This window comes from Coptis chinensis, chromosome 9 (assembly GCF_015680905.1).
Source record: "Coptis chinensis isolate HL-2020 chromosome 9, ASM1568090v1, whole genome shotgun sequence".
NCBI classification, from domain to species: Eukaryota; Viridiplantae; Streptophyta; class Magnoliopsida; order Ranunculales; family Ranunculaceae; genus Coptis; species Coptis chinensis.
Window position 1 is genome coordinate 77,474,132 of NC_141464.1, and position 21,157 is coordinate 77,495,288.

The 21,157-nt window shown below is 35.4% G+C and overlaps 2 long non-coding RNA genes across 4 annotated transcripts; both read left to right on the forward strand.

Moving 5' to 3' along the window:
• The first annotated feature begins 14,736 nt into the window (after nt 1-14,736).
• LOC147478266 (uncharacterized) lies at nt 14,737-18,788 on the forward strand. Of its 3 annotated transcripts, XR_015209474.1 has the most exons (5): nt 14,737-15,361; nt 15,445-15,772; nt 17,043-17,106; nt 17,662-17,726; nt 18,622-18,787. It is a non-coding gene; the product is annotated as an uncharacterized LOC147478266 (long non-coding RNA). The 3 variants fall into 3 exon arrangements; XR_015209473.1 differs by having other exon boundaries at nt 17,043-17,726; nt 18,622-18,788; XR_015209475.1 differs by having other exon boundaries at nt 17,043-17,726; nt 18,638-18,787.
• Nucleotides 18,789-19,697: 909 nt separating this feature from the next.
• Nucleotides 19,698-20,975, forward strand: LOC147478267 (uncharacterized). Its single transcript, XR_015208613.1, has 4 exons — nt 19,698-20,038; nt 20,127-20,220; nt 20,353-20,429; nt 20,770-20,975. It is a non-coding gene; the product is annotated as an uncharacterized LOC147478267 (long non-coding RNA).
• Nucleotides 20,976-21,157: the final 182 nt, after the last annotated feature.

The window sequence follows — 21,157 nt, forward strand, 5'->3', positions numbered from 1 at the left end:
CATGAACACTAGGGATTAGGACTCGAATTTCTTGCCGTAAGAACGTAAGAATCGAGATACAAGAATCGTTAAGGCTATTTGAGTTGATTCAAGGTGGATTCAATTCCCCTCTAATCCTTTTATCTAGATTCAAAACAATTATATTTCCATAGCATTCGTAGTTTAAATTCAAGTAATCAAATTCAGTAAGTATCAGAGTATTCATGTCACACCCGAATTCGCATTGCAATTGAAAAAACATTATTTGTTCCCCGACTCTTCGATCTCCGAGGTGTGACGACGACTCAACTTCCAAAACCCATAAACAGTTTTCAATATGTCGATAATTAAAACCAATAAAAATTTTAACTTAAACAAATCATCTTCATTACCAAAACAATTTACAAATGAAAATGCAAATAACCTTATCTCAACTGAAAATCTATATCACCTCAAGGGAAAACAAAACTTATCCTGAGATGCAACGCTAACGCAAACCACAAGCAGCAGCCAACCTTCTACAACACTAAACCTTGAAAACTTATCAACTATGTTCATTGAATGAACACACCCGATAAGCAAACATGCATATCGGGTCAAAAGATTATAAACAATGCTGGTGTGAGTAGCCCTAAAATACAACATATAATTATACAAATATATACACAGTCCATAAGGCAGTTAGTTCCTCCACCGAGGCTTTAACTTTCAACCACTAATATAACATCCTTAAGTTCAATAATCTAGGGCATTCCTCCAATCGAGGCCTTTAACTTCCCACTAACCACACAACAAACTATAATGCATCATCAACAAGGCATTTAGTTCCTCCACGAGGTTTTAGGATATAACTAAACTACTAACCAGCCAAACATATACAATCATCTATCTAGAGATATATTATTTACCAACATATTACCATAATTATATTAGTTTAGACTTTCTTTGTGTGTCCCCTAAAATCACGCCGTATCTATGTCTTACCTAGTTTCCTTTTGAACGCCAACATGTACATCCACATGCCTCCCTTACATAATGAGCCACTCCGCGTAACCACCCGAAGCGGGATGCCGCGACACCGTAAATCCTCACACGGAAGCCAAATCTATGTAAGCACCGCCACTATTCGCATAAAAATATTATGATCATCGCTCTATTTTGCTTAACGGAATAATCAAGCCATTATTCGGCTATTTCAGAGGGGGTTACCGAAGGCCATTCAAACTTAACCAACGCCGGAATACATGGCCCAAGCCATTCAAATTAATAACGCCGTTTCACATTGTTATTGTGGTAGTCGTTCTAGGATTTTCGTTATGTAATTTATTCATACATTAATGACTCATAAACATTCCACTATATCAAATGTTAATGGTAAGCCATAATATCTAGAAACATCTCAATTATATCTCATAGTCACTTTCATTCTTTCACGTACAATATATTATTAGACTACACCACACTCCCGTATTATTCACCGATACTATATTAGCATCTCACATATAAAATAATGGAGTGTATATACATTTCTCCAAGATATTGCATTAATATAACTATCCCAAAGATATTATATCATGTCACAATGCTTCAACGTATCGCATACATTTTTATTATAACGTTATTAGGAATATAATATCTCCTAAGATCTCAATATCGCCACGGTCAAAAATACAAATATCAAGGTCAAATCTTTCTTAGATAATGACCACCAAATTATACAAGCTTCCACAAAGATTTTATTACTATATGTGTCCATATAATATACACAAAACGTAAGACAAATAAACAAATTCATCCCACAATCAAAGCCCAATATATATATATGCTTTACACACTACTCACGTCAAATCTAAATTAGATAATGACCATCCAAGTTATATAATATCGACAATATTTTATTACTATATTTGTCCATATAAACAAACATATGAAAAACTGGAAAAGTCAACATTCACACAAACAATGAAAAGTAAACGGTCAACAGTCAAAGTCAATGGTCAAAGGTCAACACCTCATGGTCAAGGTCAAACTCAACATGTCATGGTCAAAGTCAAACTGTCATCGTCAAAGTCAAAGGTGAAAGTCAACCGTCCATGGTCAAAGGTCAAAGTCAAACTGTCCTGGTCAAAGTCAACGGGTCATGGTCAAAGTCAAAGTCAACATGTCATGGTCAAAGTCAAACTGTCGTTATCGGATTCGACCGATTCGAGCCATGGTTCATGGCTAAGGTCAAGTCGTGGCTCGTGGGCTCATGACCAAGGTCATGGTTCGGATTAACCGACAAGCCCAAACCTTAAAACCCGAAAAGTCTAAAAGTCCAAGACCCCATGTAGATCTATTTTAAGTCCAATGGATCCCCCAAGAATATTAGAAACGGGCCCAAAAACTTTAGGGATCGAATCGCCCAAAAACACCACCGAAGTTCAAATTTCACAAAAAAAAGAAAACTGGCCCCAAAACTTAACTTAAACTAGTCCACAACTTAATATGAAACCGGGTCCAAACAAATGATTAATCCGGCCCAATAACTAACTAGTGTTTAAGCCCAAAACTGAAACCGAATCGCCCACAACAACTAATTAGTTTGGCCCAAATCCGGAATAGAACCGGCCCACATAAAACCAAAAGGGTTAGGCCCAAAGCCCAAGCCCAAATCGAAATGGTCATCTTCCTCACCCATTTCTCCTCCTCCAAATGACCAACCGAATTTTCCTAGTACCACTCCCATTCCCTCAAGTCGGTTCGACTCCAAATGAAAACCCAACAACATTAATGAAAACTAAAACCTCAAATCCTTACATCCCAACATCACCAAACTAGATCTCGAAAATCGTTTGGGCCACCATTAAAGCTTGTTACAAGCTTAAATCGACCCCACACAAACCCAACATTCAATCCGACCTCACAACCTAACCTCAACCCAACAAAGCAAAACAAAGACAACCCAATTACACCAAAACAGCCCAACCCCAAAGAGGCTCAAGATAAGGCGTTGGCGCCATTGACTCTTGAGAGCTTCCAACAGCATCTCCAAACTTCAATCCGCGCCCATCAACCAATTTCAACCAACAAAATACCCCAAAACCCAACAACATAATATGATGGCGTAGATTCATGGTGGCGCCTCCATGAACAAAGCTCCAAAGAGTTTTGAACCGTTTTAACAGTTTCAAACTCATATACCCATAACATCGATCCACAAATCACCGGGTTTTGATCCCCATTAACAAACAAAGCCACAAGAAATCAAAAAGAGTGTAAACAGAAAAATAAGGAAAACCGCCGATTTACGTAATGGGGCTTTTTTGCCCAACGGCCATAAAGCTTCGTCAGCCACAGCCAAATTCCGAGTTTCAACAGATTTTAATTCAATTTTAATACCGACAGTTTTATCAATATATAAAAACAGAAATCTATACACCGATATACGAAAACTGTAAATCCGGTGATATAGCAAAATAGCTACTCACCTGTCTGAACAGCTCCTACGAATCCCTCGTCGTCCGAACCGTCGCGCTCCACCCTCCAGAAATCCAGCTTTCATCTCTGCCTCCATTTTTAATATATTTTATTATTTTATGAACCCTATTTTCTAGAAAAAGTGTTTATATACTTGGGTCCGAAACCCAAGCCCAACACCGACTCGGGCCCAAAACCAGGCCCACGTATCCCGAGTCCGGTCCGACGAATTTTGGAAATAAATAATTTAATTAAATAATAAATAGAAAAAATACGTATTTTAAAATACGGGCGTTACAATTCACCTTCGTAAAGCTCTCATTAACTTAAGACTGATTAATTAGATTATAAAACAATTACATGCTAGAGCACTAGGAGTGGAACGAATTCGTTACTCCACTCTATTTCGATAGACTTGAGAGTAGGAAACTTTGATAAACATATAGCATCATAAATAGTTTAGTTTACTTACGTTTTGAGTTTATCGTTCATTTCGTAGGTAAGCTATTCATTTTATGTTTTATCAACTCTCCCAAGACTGTTGAGGAAAGAAACTTCATGACTAAGGTACCATACGACTCTGCCATTAGAAGTCTTATGTATGCCATGGTTTGCACGCATCCGGATATAGCCCAAGCAGTGGGAGCTATCAGTAGATTTATGTCTAATCATGGCAAGCAACATTGGGAAGCCGTGAAGTGGATATTGAGATATCTGAGAGGTACTACAGAGAAATGCCTATGTTATGGAAGGGGTGTTGTGAACCTGCAAGGGTATGTGGATGCCGATTTTGCAGGAGAAGTAGATCGCAGAAGAAGCACTACTGGTTATGTCTTTACAGTAGGTGCTACTGCAGTGAGTTGGATTTCTCAGTTACAGAAGATTGTTGCTTTGTCTACCACAGAAGCAGAGTATGTGGCCGTTACAGAGGCAAGCAAAGAGATGATCTGGTTACAGGGATTGATGGAAGAGCTTGGGATGAAGCAAGAGAGAAGTGTGTTACACAGTGATAGTCAGAGTGCTATACATCTTGCTAAGAATTCCGCCTTTCATTCTAAGACCAAGCACATTGGTCTCCGGTATCATTTTATCCGATCTCTGTTGGAGGATGAGGTTTTGGCACTTGAGAAGATCCAAGGGAGTGAGAATCCGGCGGATATGTTGACCAAGACCGTGCCTACTGAGAAGTTGAAGTTGTGTTCAACTTCGGTGGGTCTTCTTGCTTGAAGACCGTGATGGATGAGCCGAGTGTTTCATTAGTAAATTGGATTTTGATTGAGTTGTTACAATTGAGATGTGATGTGCATGTAGAATCTCGAAGGTTCCAAGTGGGAGATTGTTGGGCTATGGAACCGTCGAGCGAATGAAGCTCCGGTATCTCACCAGCAAGCTTTAGAGTTCTGAAACTTTTCGGAATTTCGATGATTTGTCGATATTTCAGCCCCAAGCCCATATTTCTCACCTTTTTTTCTATGTGTACCTATATAAAGGAAATAGATTAGGGTTTTGAGACAACTTTTTGAGAGATTTATTTCTTGGGTATTGTGGGAGCTCTATTGAGCTAGGGTTTGAGTGAGGCCTCTTGTTCTTGATTCTTGATATCTCTTAGCTTGTAAACTCTCCAATCTTTGCTATAAAGGAAACTTGGCTCTTGTGTGGATGTAGGTAATATTTACCGAACCACCTAAATCTTTGTGTCTCTTTGCATATTTACTTCCTTATTTATTGTTTGCTTGCTATGGGTGATGATAAATTAGTGGCTTTGCTTGTTTGAGTTTGTTATGATAACTACCAAAGTCTTGGGTGGGTGATTTCATTGGTGTGAGCTCCAAGTTGAAATCATTTGGGATAGAAAATAACTAGATTGAGGTGTGACTTTCTAGTGAAATCTCCCAACAAACTTTTCTCTTCCATTTTCTTAACAAATTCCAATCCTTTTCTTCATTTTTTTAAACAAATTGCTGACAGGATCCTAAATCACAAAAACCGAAAGATAGAGTGGATTCTTAGAAGTACCAACTAGTCTGTAGCTGTGGGTATTGTTGATGGAATTTCATCTTAAATTCTCAATGATCACTCCAAATGAAGCAGACTTGTTTCAAACTTCACCCCCATGTTACAACTAGGCCTCGCTGTTAAGGTTATAGGAGCGCGCAGAAAAGAAAAGGTCGTGAGCAATAAGTATAGATTAAAATGTTGATGGCAACCCTTGAAATCTAGCATACATACACCGGTGTGCTGACACTACAAAGCTATTGACATACCAATTATACATTTATGCCTACATGGTAAAATGCCTTGTTTTATTTACTTGTCACTACAAAACTATGGACATACCACATCCTTCTTCTATCTTTTTTTTTTTGCACTCAAGTAAGAAAATTTTATTAGTGAAAAAGAGAGAATGATACAGAGAAAGGGAAAACCTTTTACATCATTCAGTCACACTTAGGTAAACCTAAAATAAGTTCTATACTGACATTCAAGAGATTTCACAAAGTCAGGCCTAGTACAACTCCAGAGGATTGCATCCTTAGCCAATTGTGAACCTTTTTTTGCTGCTGCGTCAGCTGCAAAGTTCACTTCTCTGTAAGTGTGCGTGATACGCACCTCTTGGAGTTGTTTGTATGCCCTTCTCCATCTTTGTCTCCATTTCCAGGGACCTTGATTCCCATTGAAAGCAAGAACAACAGCACTAGAATCTGATTCAATCCATATCTTCAGCCATCCTTGACGCACTGCAGTTTCCACAGCAAGTACTATCGCAAAACACTCAACCTCATAGCTTGTTACCACCCCCAGCCCCATAGCTAAGACTCCAACAACCATGTTTTCACTATTACGACAAACCAGACCACTACCCCCATTCCCAGGATTTCCCAAGGAAGAGCCATCAGTGTTAATCAGATACCTAACTTCTTCTAACACCCAGCCAAACAAAAACGGCCAATGATTATGCTGTACGTACATCCCCCGTGTTGTCAGTGTGCTTATTGTTGAGACCTCTAATATAATTTCCCAGCTAACCACATGCCTTTCAAAACGACAGCGTACATTTCAACATCGGCCTCAAATCCATTAGTTTCCATCAAAATGATCAAATGCAGTAATTCAGTAATTCTTTGGCTGCTCCATCCAAACGGTTTGAAGTGCACAAGTCAACTAGTAGCGTGCAATAGTGCTTGAACAAACTAAGGCGTTATTCTACTAACTAAAGTGCTTCATTGGTCCTGCCCGCTTCGTCACGAATAAAATCAATAAATTATTGTTTGTCATTGAGAGGGTAGTTGAACCCATAGTCCTTCTCCTCCTTCGCCCAACTTACTGGATCACCCTCCATAATTAAAAGCCCTCTAAGAGGGGTGCTAAAAGTAGAGATTCTAAGATCAATCCCGTGTTTTATAGAGATTCCTAAACCAGAAAATCCAATATCCACACAAAGAAGAATCAATCAATTTAGCGCATCAAAGACTAGGCTACTGGATATATATTATAAAGTAATGCACTACTCTCCACAAGGAGAAGACAGTATGATAGTGTTTCATCCTAGAGACGGCTCCTAAGAATTCATCAAATAGGCGAGTGGAATACAGTTTTCTTAAATTCGGCTTTCTATCCTTAATCAAAACATAGAAAAATCCCAAAACTTCGATCATCAAATGTAAGAGATGATGATTTGAATCGGTCACTTATGTACCACTTTAAATGGGAATGATTCCACTTATTATTTGATGTACAACTACTTTTTGAACGAGATGGTATCACCGAAGAAGCACTAGTTTCCACTAGGTTTCTTCTTCTTTGACCAAAACCACTGCAAATCCGCAACATCATCATCACCATTTGTTGAAGAAGGTAAAATGGTGAAGGCATGCAGTTGCGGCTTGCATGGGGTTCAGTATTTTTATAGGGTAATCTTAAATACGCTCTCCATTTCTAAGAGGGCACTCTCCAACCCGGAATTTGTTATTACATTTGTGTCCCAACTTAAAACCCATGTTTTCTAAGAGGGCACTCCCCATAAAAAATAGTGGTAACCTTCTATTGTCCTTAACTAACTAATTTGCACTATGCAACTCTATACACTATCAAAATTCACTCCTTCTCCAATTATCTACATCCAATTCAATTTTCCTTGACTCAACTCAACTCAATTTTCCTCTACTTCTCAACTCTCAATACCTCTATATTTTAACTCTCAAAACCTCTATATTTTAACTCTCAAATGGAGTATGTATCATTATCCAACTCTCAAATGAACGATTTATCGCAATACAAATACCCACATCTCAATGTCGAATAAATTGAAGATTATATGATGTTAGAAGAATCAATTGAACATGAAAAAAAATAAATTGGAGATTAATGTAATTGAAATTGCCTAATGGAATTGAAACTAAATGAATTACGATAGTTTGAATCTTAGATTTCAAAATAAATTTTGTGTAATCTTGATGTATGTGCTATTTTGATGAACGGTAACACATTGTCGTAAAATACCATAAACCATGGTAACGGGTTGTTGAAACATAACCATAAATTACAGTGTCGGGTTACCATTTACCAAGTAAAGATACAACAAATAGACACCGAAAATTCTTAAATCATTTGGTATCTTGTTGCTGTATTGTTAAATTCCAATATTTAAATATTTCATAATCTATTTGATAATAATTTGATTAATAATTAGCATATTTTAACTTATTTGTAGTTGTTTTAGGTAATAATTTAGTTCCAACAAGTAGAAAATATTTAGGTTATAATTTTTTATTTTCGAATTGGTAGCAATTGTACATGTCTCTAGGGTTTGAATAAATATAGTTCTAACTAGACTTTGAATCTAACATCTAAATATTTACCAACAAATTAAAATTGAATTATATAATATAATTTAAACTCATTCTCCAATCTATAATAAAACGTTTAGGTTATAATTTTTTTATTTCGGAAAGGGTTTGAATTAGTACAGTTCTAACTACACTTTAAATCTAATATCTAAATTTTTACCTACATATTAAAAATTGGATTAGACGATATAATTATTTAAATTAACCCGTTATCCAATCTATAATAAAACGTTTGGGTTGTAATTTTTTATTTCAGAATTAGTAGCAACTTTACTTATGTTTAGGATTTAAAGTTTGAAACAGTACAGTTCTAACTAGGGGTGGCAATGGGTCGTACGTGTTGGGTCGGGTTCGTGTTGTGTCATATTTGGGTCACATGTTAGGAGAGCAAACCCAAATCCGACCCAATTATTAATCGTGTCGAGTTTGTCAAACCCAAACCCAACCCGCCTATATAACGGGTTACCCAACAGGTGACCCGCTAAGCCAACGGGTCAATTTCAAATCAGTTTCGGATCGGAATCACAGACAACCTATATGCAAAATATTTAGTATTTCACGATTTTATTTATCAAATATATATATATATTAATTCTCAAAAACCATTCATAATTCAATTACATATCAATGAAAATTGAATAACGAAACATGTATTTACTGAATGAATCAATATGACGGCTAATCTTTCTCCTTTTACTATTTTATTTTAAGTTGTTTGGGATAGTGAGATTTTAAAAAATAATTCACTTATCTTAAAAACATGTTATATATATCACAGGTTGATGACCTGACCCATTAGACCCGAGAACTAATCGGGTCTACCAACGGGTTAACATATGTGACCCTAATCCAACCCATTTATTTGACGGGTTCGGCGGGTCAACCCTTAAATGACCCAAAAGCCTTTTTTCCTAACCCAAACCCGCTAATTTCGAATCGGGTTAGCAGGTCGTGTACAAAACTGCCACCCCTAGTTCTAACTAGACTTTATTTGAATCGATTTAACATTTTAATTTTTACCAACAAATTAAAGTTTGACTAAATGATATAATTTAAACCCATTTTCCATTCCATAATAAAACATTTTGGTTATTATTTATGATTTCAGAATTGAAATGTAGCAACTGTACATATGTTTATGGTTTAGCCAATACAGTTCATAACAATAATAGAACTATATTTCGGAGAAAAAAAAAACAAACAGTACAGTTCTAACTATATTTTGAATATAGTATTTAACATCTAGTACATTTGGAAGTTAATATTCATTATATAATCTAACACCTATTTTATTATTATTTTTTTAATTTGTAATGGTATCAAAATTTGAGATTCCTCGATATTCCCAATTTAGAGTTTAGGGTTTAGGGTTAGACATCTTGATATTTCAATATTTCAATTATTTTGATATCTCGACATCCGAAATTGAGTTTTCATTTCGACCAATTATTTCAATATTTCAAAACAATTTTGATATTTCGACCAATTATTCAATTATTCAATAATTCAATACTATTTTAATATTTTGTCCAATTGTTTTTATGAAATTTCGAAATCAATTTATTCCCTTTTTAGGTTGATTTGAATTTCCCTCTCAAAATCAAACTCAAAACTCATTTTCAACTTTTTGGCTTCCCACTCAAATTCAAACTGAAATTCAAACCCAAATTTTAGCCATTTTTCTATTCTCTTTCTTTCCCCACCCTCAAATCTACTTCTCTTTAAACACTTCTTCTCCATTCCTAATATAGAAACTTACAAAAACTCAAAACTATGGGAGATGGTGAGCATAAAAACTCACCCAATCCACACACTTGCAAGATAATTTGTTTGTTTGACTTATCTTCTCCACTTCAATTGTTTTCTTTAAGTTGGGTATATGTGTAACTATTTTTTTTTTTGTTGAATTTAAGTATAATTTAAGCACATTGAAAGCTTACATTGGAATTGGAAGTGGAAGTTGACAACATATGTCATGGGTTTGGGACAAAAGCTATTGTGAAAGGGAAGGGGAAAAAAGAGGAATCATAGAATGTTGTAATCTTCTCAATCTTATGTTAATTTCGGTAACTGGCTACTACTTTATAAATACAATTTTCATCAACTAAACACCAAAAGTTTGAGCAATTTTCAGCAACTAAATACCATTTATCAAATTCGTAATTGGATACTAAAATTGAGTTTTAATTTTGGTAATTGGTTACTGCTTTACAAATACAATTTTCAGCAACTGAACACCAAAATTTTGAGCCATTTTTAGCAACTAGATACCATTTATCAAATTAGGATATGGAAATTAGGTTTTAGTAACTGGTTACCACTTTCTAACTACAATTTTCAGCAATTGAACACCAAAATGTTAAGCAATTTTCAACAACTAGATACTATTTATCAAATTAGCAACTGGATACCGAAATTGAGTTTTAATTTTGGTAACTGGTTACAGCTTTACTATTACAATTTTTAGCAATTGAACACCAAAATTTTGAGTAATTTTCTCAAATTAGGAATATCAAAATTGAGTTTTAGTAACTGGTTACTGCTTTCTAAATACAATTTTCAAAGAATTTTTCAGAACTAGATACCATTTATCAAATTAGCAATTGGATACCGAAATTGAGTTTTAATTTCGGTAATTAGTTATTGCTTTACTATTACAATTTTCAGCAATTGAATACCATAATTTTAAGCAATTTTCTCAAATTAGGGATACTGAAATTGAGTTTTAGTAACTGGTTACCGCTTTCTAAATACAATGTTCAGCAACTGAACACCAAAATTTTGAGCAATTTTCAGCAACTAGATACCATTTATTAAATTAGCAACTGGATACTGAAATTGAGTTTTAATTTTGGTAACTGGTTACCGCTTTACTATTACAATTTTCAGCAATTGAACACCAAAATTTTGAGCAATTTTCTCAAATTAGGGATACCGAAATTGAGTTCTAGTAACTGGTTACCGCTTTACAAATATAATTTTCAGCAACTGAACACCAAAATGTGGAGCAATTTTCAGCAACTAGATATCATTTATCAAATTAGCAACTGGATATCGAAATTGAGTTTTAATTTCGGTAACTGATTACCGCTTTACTATTACAATTTTCAACAACTAGATACCAACATTTTTCATCAAATAAATATCAACATTTTTCATCAAATAAATATCAACATTTTTCATTTTTCATGTCAAATTTTCTGGAAGGCTTATTGACCAATACTGAATTACTGATAGATATTGATTGGTAATTTCAAGAGCAAAGATAAGTTTTAATCAACATCAACGAACTATTTTGATTTGTGGGATCATCTAAGTTCAATGATGTTACTACTGTTTTAAGAGCACATACCACCTACGCCACTAGCTTTAGACGAAATACTCATCTCACATAGACTAAATAAAAGTCAAAAGAATGGTCTAATCATAAAATGTATTGTGTCTACACTCTACACATTAAGCAAACAAAGAGTTCAGAAACAAAGCAGACTTCTGCAGTTCTGCCAAAGCATATTTAAAACAAAACTAGCAACATATGTTTTAATGAAATAACTTTTTTGGGATGTAAAATGACTTCTAGACTCGAGCACAGTCACACCTGCTTCAGCAAAAAGTCTATCTTTTTCCTTCTCCACAAGATCTGCTAACAACTTCTGAAAATCTTCTCTCTGCACACATATATTCTCATATTTGAGTTCTAACCATTAAAACTATTAAAAACATAATAGAAATAGATACAGTGGTAAAAACTTCATCTGAGCTGCTATAAGAGATTCTCACCTGAAAAAAAAAAAAAAAATATAGGTACAAGTAAGTTGCCATATAAAAAAACAACACAGGGTAGTTTGTTGCGTCATTGTCAGTCTAAAACACAAGTAAAAATACAAAAAGTTCCTTTGGCTAATGGGATTTAGAAATGAGGCATGGCTTTAAATTGACTTGAATAAACATTCTCTAATATAATATTTAAAAATAAATCATATAACTGAATCTGATCACAGATAAATGAACCAATAGTTGCAAATAGACTTGCTTACTCTTCCATTACCGATCACAAAATCCCATATCTCTTCACCCTCAATTCGTCATTTCGCACCAAACAACTTAATATATCATATGAACTATTTTATCCAACCAAATCGAATCGAAAAGCGTAAACTAAAAAAGAGATAAAAAAAAACAATTGATACCTGAGCAGCAACAAGGCCACTAATATGAGCCATATCACAAAGCAAAAAGAGCACCACATTTATCAGCAACAGATCTAAACTTAGCATAATCCCATGTCTAGGATAAGCACTACCACCACAAATAATCTTTAGTAATTTTCCTTCCTTCAAGAACCAAGTGTTATTCTAGGCTTACCAGCAAAAGCAAGTAGTGCTAAAACAGTAATCCAAGTTACAATAGTAGCAGGTATAGCAATAGCGTCAAATTCTGATTCATTACCTCTAATTATTACACCATTGTTCAAATCAACTTCTACTCCTCCACCTGTCAGAAACCCTATTGCCAGAGTTCCTACTATGTCAAATTCAAGTATTGATCCTCATGCAAGTCCAGCACTTTCTCATTCAATTTCCAACTCGGTCTCTTCAAACACACAATCCTCATCAAAACACTCAAAAACAACAAACTCTTCATTCACGATAATCGTCATCGATTACGCGATTTCATCCATGAAAAAAAAATTGTACAGATTATGTCCTGTCCGAAAAAATAGCACCGAGCTACCCATCTTAAATCCAAAGACATTGTATGTCTTTTTGGAACTTAGAATATAGAGGAATATTATTTCTAGCCATAATTAAATCTAGTAATTTTAGCATTTTATTAATTAATTTGGATTTAATGTAAGCCGAGCGACTGCATAAACAATACAAAATTAGGCACTGTATAATAGGCAATTATTCAGAAAATTAAAACTGATGGTTAGATACAACATACAAGTGCAACTTCATACCCGTAAATGACTTTAAACTTCATCATTAGTAAGACCATCCACCTTCATTAATTCTCTGATTTGTTTTGGTGCAGAAGCTATAAAAAAAATATCAATGTTAATATTTTCTTAAAATAATAATAATTACACATCTGTTTTTACATGCCATGAGATCCACCAAGTTGTTGCAAAGCTTGTAAAAATCTCCTGTGTAGTTCCAGTGACCAACACCGTCTTGTTTTTCGATTCAACCCTTCTTTATCTTCTTCTTATGACTATTATCCACTGTCGAACTCATCGACGCAGTTGGAACTGAATTTTGTATAGTCATTGTAAAGAAAGAAGAGGAGGCGGCGAAGGTGGCTGGGAGGAGGAGAGAAGATAAAGTCTTTGAAGGTATTTTACACTGTTACTGTTAGTAACCTATGAAAATAGTACTAAAAACCTATATACAAAGTCACCCGGTTTCGGAGCGTGCCCCTCTAATTTTTTTGTGAACCGGCTGGGTTACTCTTAATTAAAACCGGTTCCCGGGTTGGAGAGTGCCCTCTTAAGAACCGGAACGTGTATTTAACAGGACCCTTTTTATATTACTAGCTATAAATGGGCTGGGCTAGGCCCATATTGGATCTGGTCCAATAATTTAAGTATTATATCCAGAGTCCGAATATGATCTCGGCCCATATATAGGATTTCTCTTTGCTTCTTGGTTGTTGATTGGCCGCCATGTTTTCGGAATCGGTTTTTTGAACCAAATCAGGTCAGGCCGGTTCCAATTCAAACCACTGGTTCAACTAAAACCCGGGCAGTTCTTTGTTAAGTAAATTATTAAATTAACATTATAAATTTAAGTTAATTAATAAAAATATTTAATGTTTAGGTTGAGTAAATTAGGCCAGGTTGAGTAAAAACACCGAGTTGAACCGATTTTTGAACAATTTTTTAACCAAGTTATGTTTGAACCGTCGAGTTTACCGGTTTCTAGCTTGAATCAGATGGTTCAAATCGGTGTTAAAACCTGTTATATGTTGAACCAGGTCAATATACAAAACTCGACTCGAGGAGCTCCCACTTTGGTTCAACTTGAACCAGCCGAGTCCTAAAACCATAACCATGGTGGCCAGTACTACTAATTGAGCTTAAATTATGTATTAGAAGTTTAGCACCTCAATACAATTTTGAAGGGCTAGTATCATTCTTTATAGTTTGTACTATACATTTTTAAATTAGTTTAGTAGTGGACATAATAGTGTATAGTAGCTTATAGCTAGTGTTACCGATTTCTTGATTGCTTGCAATGTTGAGCAAGCATGAGTTGTAGAATGTGTGATTGAGTTGTTTAAGTGATTTTTACAGTGGATATGAAACTAATTAAGTACAGGTATGAATGTAGATGAACTGGTAAGTGGTTCCTTAGAACATTCCCAATGCAAGTCATTATGGTGGGTTTGTGATTTTATTCACCTTCAAATGGTTCAAAATCTTTGCCCAATGCAAAGGTGACACTACACCATAATAGGATATTTGCAACACGCACCTTTTTTGATTTGCAACGGTTATTTACCGTTAGTAAGTTTCCAACACTAAATAAGCGTTGGCAATGTTGCAAAGCGTTACTTTATTTGGTTGAATTTCCGGAATTAATTGCTAACGCTTAGAAAGCGTTGGAGAAGTGTTACAAATCCAAAAAACCAAAATAACATCGAAATTTCGAAAAGAATGAAACAAAAAAGAAATCGCGCTCGGTATGTAAAAATAGAAAACCTCTCTTTCTCTCTCACAGCAGCCGCTAGGTTATGGGGTTTCTCTCCTTCAAACCCTCCTCCTCTTCCCCAGAACAATCACTTCCTACCTTCTTCTTCCTTTCCTAATTCCCAACAAATGGATTGTGTTGAAACCAGTCCATCCCGTCTTCTTAAAAAAAAAATCTTGACTGAGCTCGAAGCTAATAATAATAAATCAATCAATGGCTAGAAAATCATCAATCTCTTCCTCATCATCCAATAATCGTTGGAGATATATTCACCCATCTTATTATATGCAACGTCCTAAACGATTAGCTTTCCTTTTCATTTCTTTCGTTTTCCTCACTTTCTTCGTTTGGGATCGACAGTCTCTCATCAGAGAACACGAGGTAACACTTTATTCTTCTTCCTTTTTCCTTATTATTATTATATTTTTAACTAATTAACATGATTATTGATTGGCACTTGGCAGGCAGAGCTGACCAAATTATCTCAAGACTTGCTTCGATTGCAGAATCAGCTGCAAGAATTTAAATCTGGTTTAGCTGAAACTATGATTACGACGAATGTTGGTAAAATCTATATAAATCCAAAAGCATCGTCCTTTTTATTTTCTTCTCCTATTTGTTTCTAGGCACTTGCAGGGCGCTTTGCGTAAAACAAATCCAGCGGTGATTACGTGCTAAGGCCCTCCTCGTCTGGACTCTCCAAAGCCACCATTGAGTGCCTTCGTCTATTCTTCTCTGACCTTGAAGGCGACCATATCTCCACTAAATCTGGGGATTTTCTGAATTCTCGTTGTACTACCCTTATCATCCACTCATTATACTTTCAATCTCTATTGTACTCTTGCTAGTATGTGTCAGTGGTCTCCATTTTTGTTTTGTTTTCTTCAGTCTCTCGTCTTCATGTGGAACTTTTTTTTTCTTTGTTGTCTGTTTGTTGATTATCGTAAATTGGTGCATGTATATGTAATATTGTTTTTCTTGTACTTGCCTGCGTGTCCGGACATTTCTTATGCTTCTACTTTGTGATACATATTGACTATTGTCTTTTAAAACGTTCTACATATTTTTCTTTTAAAATTATTACTTCAAACACGGCGTGATTCTGAGGTGATTGATAGAGAATTTGGTTGTTATTCTCATCACATGCTCTATCTTTTGTATAAAAGGTTCCTATGTATTAAGATGTATTAGATTTAAATGGAAGCCATAGGAGTCTTTGGATCAGTCAAGGCAATGCATATAACTCTCAATTTTAACCAGATTTTTGCTTCAAGTGGTGTGGGGTTACATCTTGCGTTTTGGATTTGAAGTTGTTCGCATTAAATTATTACAATGCCCCCCTTTGAAATTAGGTGAAATTTTTGGTGTTTTCTTCCTGCTAGTCCTACTTAAGGAAAGGTTACATGATTTTCTTCTTTCATTTGGGATAATTTCCTTACACGAGAAGAGTTTACAGAGTTGGCTTGAGATTATGAACCAAAAGTATGTATCAAACATATCGAAATTATTTTTTGCACTTAATTAATCGTAGACCATGAATGTACTTGGCGTTGCTGAAACTAGAAGGTGTATCTTTATGGTACTATTGGCTTGTTTAATCCTTAAGAAATCATTGGGATGAATAGTTATGTAGGTAAAGTAGGTACTTAACACTAGCAATCCATGGTGATGTTTTCTTTTGATGCTAATATTTATTTGCTTTAATTTTAGGCTGTTTACATGAACTTCGTAGTATTCGGCGCATCTTAGTAGTTGAACCAGCTATTCAGTTTTGTGTGCGTGCTCTTGAACTAATTAAACTTTAGGTTGTGTTTGTTATTTTCTGTCTTTGAAATATATTTTGGTGCTAAGACTTACTGTACTTTATGCTTTGCTAAAACATGTTTGAAATAATGCAATAGTTATATGAAGATTTGATTTTGGATGCACTATCACTAAAACAGGTTTGAAATAATGCGATATAGTTATATGAAAATTTGATTTGGATGCACTATCACTAAAACAGATTTGAAATAATGTGACATAGTCATATGAAGGTTGGATGCACTATCACTTTTTGCAGGGTGCTTGGTTAATTATGTTCTTGTAGTTTTGCGTCAGATTGATGATTCCAGGAAGTCACGTAGGTAACGACTTTGTGCTAATACTGGTCCTTCCAATTAAAATGTTTTATGAGTAAGAGGTTCTTTGTAATGAACTTTGGTGAATTTTTTGCTGTTTTCTTCCAATTAGTACTACTTCGGCCAAATTATATTGCTTAATTTCATCATTTGAAATTATAGAGTTGGCATTACTTAATCTTTAAGTGATTTTTTTTAAGAAAAACAATTCTGAACTAATTTGCTTAGCCACCATCACCATTTTCTATTTCTGAAGTGTAGGACAAATTATGATAGGTTGTTTCATGGGTTAGTTACCAGTATCACTTAAAGTACCTAGCCTGTTCATTTTTTGATGAGGGATTGAAGTCTTTGACACAGTTTAATTAGTTTAGTTAAGCTAACACTCATACACTCATACACTCATTCACTCATTCTTATAGATCTCATATATGATACGATCACACAGTCTAGTCCACTTGCTAAAAATATATGTCTGAGTTGCAAAAGCTTAGATGACTATTTGTTCTGCTTTGGTTTTAAACTAACACAAGCTAACTCCTACCAAGATCTGGGATGCAGGCCTTGTCGTTGCTGTCAAAATTAATAAATTAGATTCACCATTCAAGGGCCACCGAGAATGGTTGGTAAGTCCCCTTTAATAAATTACTTTCAAGCGTAGATAGCTTCTCTTGTTGATATTTTCGCATGTGTATCACATTTAGTAGTGTGTATCGAGTCTGAATGCATTGCGTATGTTATCATTGTGTAGTTTTAGCGTGGGAGGGTGCCAAAGGCCTTCTAAAGGCATGTTGTTCCAAGCCAACTTTGCAAGCAAGTTTGAATGCAATATGTTATTTATGGCTGCCAAATAAGTGTAGACTACACAAACACTATTGCCTGTTATATCATTTAATCCAAATAAGGTAAAAGAAAAGGTGGACGACACGAGAACTGTCGATTTCTACTTATAGCAGTACTGCTATCCCACATGCCAACCTGTGAATATAAATAGCACAAGGCAAAAAGCATGGGAGATAGCACATGTATTGCATGGCGATTTTGGCGCGCAATTGGTGCCAAAATGCAGACCATACTGTTTTAGATGTTGTATTAGTAATTCTTCCTTTGAATTGTTTCTGAAACTTGTACATTTTGAAAATCTCGTCTTGATTGACATCTTGTGCTTTGAAGTCCGTGTAATTGCAAGGAATTTTGATGGTTTCTTCTAATGCGATGAAGTGCGTCTTCGGGTTCCTGATATTTTGCATGTTAGGCTTGAGTTGGATCCTTCTTTGTTCAGTTTTCCCTAATAATGAAGTTTTTTAAAGTTTTTAATCAGTAAATATTACAGGTTTTGGTTTCTACCTTTCCATGAATCCTGTACCACATACCATATAATTGCAATTAAAGATGAGAACTGTAGCTTTGCTTTTATTTATTTATTTATTATGACATTTGTATTTTTGTTTTCTGTGAAGGTGTGAGAAATGATGTGATTGTCACATGTTCAATGGTTGCGTACTAACTCTAAGAAAACAGATTTTAATTCTTGCAGATGAGTCTGTGGAGGACTCAATTGTGCATTCTGACTCACGTTCTCTTGCAACCCTTCTTCTCGTCCGGGATATCCAGGTATAGTTTTGGTATGTATGTTTCTACACACAAGGCCAATTTGTAGAGAACTTATCATCCATTTATCCTTAACATTCACATTTGACATTGTTATCAAAATAATTTCGTTCAATAAGAACAATTTAGATAATCAGGACGTCATACCTGTGGACACTTTGGCAGTGTGAGATATAGGGCATCACATGATCGAGTAACACCTATCGATGAAAAGCCGGAAGGGCAATCGTTGTACCCATACATGCTACTTTTTAATTTTAAACCCTAAACTTAACCCCCACGCCACCCGTTTTCCTTTCCGTGGTGAAGTTGGGAATTGATCCCAACACCTTGGGGGAACAACTCCCTGAGACTTGACCAGTCACCAAGCCACCGCCTTTTATTCGTTGGATCAGAGGTAGTTGAACGAGTTTGAAGGCTCAGCTCTCCCATATCCATTACATGTAGTAATGTTGTACGTTGTTGTTGTTGTTGTATAAGCAGTATTTTAGTGTCAATTAAGTTTCATGCTTCAGGTGCATCTTTTTATGTGTTTGCTTTGAGTTTTGGTGACAACTAATCTTTCTGAAATTTGTGTCAACTCACAGTCCAAGCGCGTCGCCCATCTAAAGAGACCAATACTTGTGTGCGTCATCTTTGTGTTCTCTCACAGTTCTTGGATCCGCGAAATGCAACAAGCTTCTGACAAATCCATAATCATTAGTGAGATATTGGATTCTAGGACTAGGAATTTGGTATCGATTATCGAGAATCGGTGATTATGTGCTATCAAATGAGCTTGGGTGAGTATGGCATTAGCAATGGTGGCTGAAGACAAGCAAATCAATCGGGTTCTTGAGGAACTTTTTGCCGAAGAGGTATGTCGGATGCTCTTTTCTGAAGGTCTATACAACTGAAGAGTTCATTCAAGTAGACAAACATGTCCGGTCCTTGTGGCCATTCTTGAATGAATCTAAGCATTATTGTTAATTTCTTTTCTGGGGGAACGAGATGTGTATTAGACCAGCAGAGTTCTATTTATATGATCAAGAAGAGTTGTGCTTTTACGAGATCATGATCAGAGGTCGACAGAGACAGGAGATTGTGATTGTGATTGTGATTGTGATTGTGATTAGTAATTAGTAATTCCAAGTGACATCCCTCTTTAATCATGACTAGGAATTCACTCCAAGTGACACCTGTGTTTTAAAGTTCTAAATTTGTTAAAATTATTTAATTGCCCTTTTGTTTCATCTTTTATTACAGTTTTTTGACATTTTTTATTATTCAGTTGAGCAATGAGGTTGAGATTGAAAAGGGGAATGGGAATCGAGTGTTTCGTGTTCTGGTTAGTTTTTTTTTTCCTACTGTTGAGTTGATTTGTGAATATTTGTTTTATTATATTATATTTAATTGTTTGTATGTTGGAAAAATAGATCCATGGAGGGAGTGCATCAGGAAAGGATCTATGGAAGTCGACGTTATCGAAATTGTATCATGGATGTAGTAATGCCAGCAATAAGTTTGCTAGTGATTATCATCAACTTTTTAATTATGTGCATGGACTAATTAGTATATTTTCTATATGAGAAGGTTGAAGTTAAAATGGTAGGGTTTTGAATTAGTTATGTAGTGCTTTTGAAATTGGATTTCGTTGTGTAGAGGCTGAAGTTGTTACTAATTCCAACCGTTACTTGATGATTGCAACTAGTGGAGGTTTGAATCAGCAAAGAACAGGGGTAATTTTCTTTAATTTTATATCCAAATCTTCACTTTATTCGTATGATGATGATGCTATTCTTAATGCTAACTAGTTAGGAAGCCTTAGAATCTCTTACATAGCAAATGTAGGTATGCACTTGAGCCTGATACTATTTGATTGATACCTTGTATTGGCATGACAACATACCTCGTATAGGGTTAGGGGCAGGGTTGATCATTGTCGAGATTTTTGTCTACAACTAAAGTGATATAAGTACTAAGTATTCCTCGGATTGCAATCCCTTAAATATTAACATTTGAACGTCATTTTACTTGGAGTCTGTTAGTATCGAGTAATGAAGACATGTTTTTTTTCAGTATCGCTAAAGGGTGGAGTCAGCATGCTGTGCTGGTGGAGATTGTTGTGATGAAGACATGTTTTTTTTGTGGTGAATTAGGACCTTAATAGACGATAAAAAGTTTGATTTGATTCAGTATGTTTAAATTTGTTGGAGCAAGATTTTTATGACAATCAGTTGTACTGAAGATTCTCAGTAATTTTAGTTTATCATGATTACTGTTCTCATCTTTATTTGCTATTACTTGAGTGATATAGGTGTAGTAGATTCGTCTTAAGCTGTGGCCAGCTCCATGAACCGATAGTCCCTCAAATTTCTTGCCTCTTTGGCTCCAGCAGATATTTATAATTGTGCTGACACAATGTTAGCGTTCTCTCACCTTGGTTGGGGCAGGTTTAGCTGGTTGC